General features: G+C 48.1%; 1 protein-coding gene across 1 annotated transcript in view; it reads right to left on the bottom strand.

Annotated features, from left to right (window-relative positions):
• LOC125027837 overlaps nucleotides 1-2,500 on the bottom strand; it is a 50,776-nt gene that overhangs the window by 40,749 nt on the left and 7,527 nt on the right. The gene's annotated exons all lie outside the window — the stretch shown is intronic.

Here is a 2,500-nt window from a genome sequence, read left to right as displayed (position 1 = left end):
GAGAGCCTTACCAGTCCTCCTCCCCCCAGGTAACTCACTGGCAACGTCTTTTAATGGAATTGTTGGGGGGAGGGGTACTGCCCAGCAAGTGAGGTGGGCTGTGGGTACTGTTGGGGCGTAGAATGGGAACAAGTGTTACTCGTCCTGCCTGTGCCCTAGCAAGCGCTAACCAGTATGAGGCCTGTGGGGCAAGGCCCAAGGGAATCCTATAGGCGGACATTGGGCCATCATTGCAGCAGGATGAGCAGTTACCCCTGCTATCGAAGGAATTGAAGCAGTTGGGAGTCGAGGTGGCTGCCCTCTTGGAGATGAGAAGACTTGGCAGCGGTACGATCAGTATGGGTGGCTACTACTGGTCGGGCAGGGTGATGGTCACTATCTCCAGAGAGTAGCCATAGCCATCAGTAGTATTATGGCACTGAGCCTGAATCATGCTTTTGGCTTCGTGTCTTTTATTGCTGTGTATGCTCCTATGATTCTTGTAAACTCGATGAGAAAGAGGCACTCTACACCAAACTCACATCTGTGGCAGAGAAGTGTCCCCAGCGAGACATTTACGTTGTACTGGGCAATTTCAATGTGGTTTCCAGCTGTGATCGAGCTGGCTGCGAGATGTCTTTCGGTCCCCATGGCTCAGGATCTGATCTCAAGTAGCAAGAATATCCTTCTCCAGGCTTTGAGTGAGGATTTCTGGCTCATGGTATCAGTGCTCCAACCCGCATTGCTGAACCTGGTACAGCGATACGGGTACTGTGGCCAAGGAGATCAACCACACTCTTGTCAACATTCATTGGAGGATCCTCCAGAACTGCAGGGTTTACCAGAGCGAAGAGGTTTGTGACACCAACCATAAACGTTGTGGCTACCCTAAGGGTACACTTCAAAACTCCCCATCTCTCCAGTGGTCATTCCAGGGTGTTTCACTTGGACAGAATGAGGGAGGATGAGTGAGTTCGCCACGAGTCTCTGATTGGTTCACATGACTGAAAAACCTGACATACCCAGTAGCTTTGTGGAATTCCTTTAAGCCCAAAACACTCAATGCAGTGCAGGAGTCCATTGGCAAACTCCTGAGGGCAAGGATGAAGTTCATCCCACTGGAGACACTGGAGGCCACAGATGCATGTTGCATGGCTAAACTGAATGGCAATCAGGATTTGCGTTGTTACTTGGTGTGCAGGGCTTGAACACTACTGAAAAGGGACAAGGAACAGTTCATCAGGAATCTTGCTGATGAGGTTGAAGGCCATTTCTTAGTAAATGACCTTCAGGATCGATGGGACTATAGCAGTTACTGTGGCATCATACTACTCAGTATACCAGGCAAGGATTTCGCCAACTTTCTTCTGAAACGGATCCATGACCACCTACTAAGGTACCAAAGACAGTCTCTGTGAGTTTGGTGTGCTGATTGCAACTTATATTGACCTGAAGACTCGCTATGTGAGATCCTGAGACTTACTTCCTGGGAATTTCAAAAGGGATTATTGATTTAATAGGAAGCCTATATACTGGTACTGAAAGTTCTATAAAGTGTGGTGGAGGCCTTTCAAACTTCTTCCCAGTCAACTCAATGGTGAGGCAAAGCTGTGTCCTTGCACCAACACTTTTCAACACTTGAATGAACTGGATAATGGACAGAGCTACTATCCATAGTTAATGTGGAACATTACAAGGTAATATAAAGGTCACCGAACTCAACTTTGCCAACAGTGTTGCTTTCCTATTTGAGTCTATGGAATCACTGGTGGCGGCTCTTGGTGCATTCAGCAATGAGGTGAAGTCCTTGGGCCTGGAAGTCTCTTGAACCAAGACCAAGATCCAGGATTTTGGGGCACTGTTAGGGGAACCTGTTCAGTTGATATATGCTTGTGGTGAGGATTTTGAAGTCCCAGCGAGCTTTACATACCTTGGTAGCATAGTCCATGTCTCTGGGCTGTCAGACTAAGAAGTCAGTAGACCAAGCAACATCTCTTCAAGGCTTAGTTACTGGCAGTTTTGCTCCATGGAAGCGAAACCTGGATGCTATCAATGCCTTGGAGTCTCATTTTGATGCATCTTGTAACAAGTCCCTATGCTGGATTATGAGGTACAATTGACAGGACCATGTGTCCAACCGACGGCTACACTGTGAGACTGATATGGGACCTGTTACTTGCATAATCCTGGATCGCCAACTCAGGGTATATGGGAACCCTAGCTCGTTTCCCTCTCTGCAAGACATCCCTGGGTGGAGAAGGCCCTTGGGACGACCTATGAGGACATGGCTTGGGCAGCTTAACCAGACCTGTTGCGAGGAGCTAGAGAAGGGACAAGGGCCTGCCTGGAGGCTCGCTTTGAGGTACCCTGTTTATGGAAGCAAAGGGTGGATGTGGCTATGAACCCCCATCGGTGTTAGCCTTTCGATGATGTTGATAAAAAGGCTTTTATGAACCAGTTTGCCGCAAGAATTGGGGGGGGGGGGAGTTAAAAAACAAAAAAATAGAAAACAAGTCTTAAG

This window comes from Penaeus chinensis, chromosome 8 (genome assembly GCF_019202785.1).
Source record: "Penaeus chinensis breed Huanghai No. 1 chromosome 8, ASM1920278v2, whole genome shotgun sequence".
Taxonomy (NCBI): Eukaryota; Metazoa; Arthropoda; class Malacostraca; order Decapoda; family Penaeidae; genus Penaeus; species Penaeus chinensis.
This window is presented reverse-complemented; position numbering and strand designations above follow the sequence as displayed.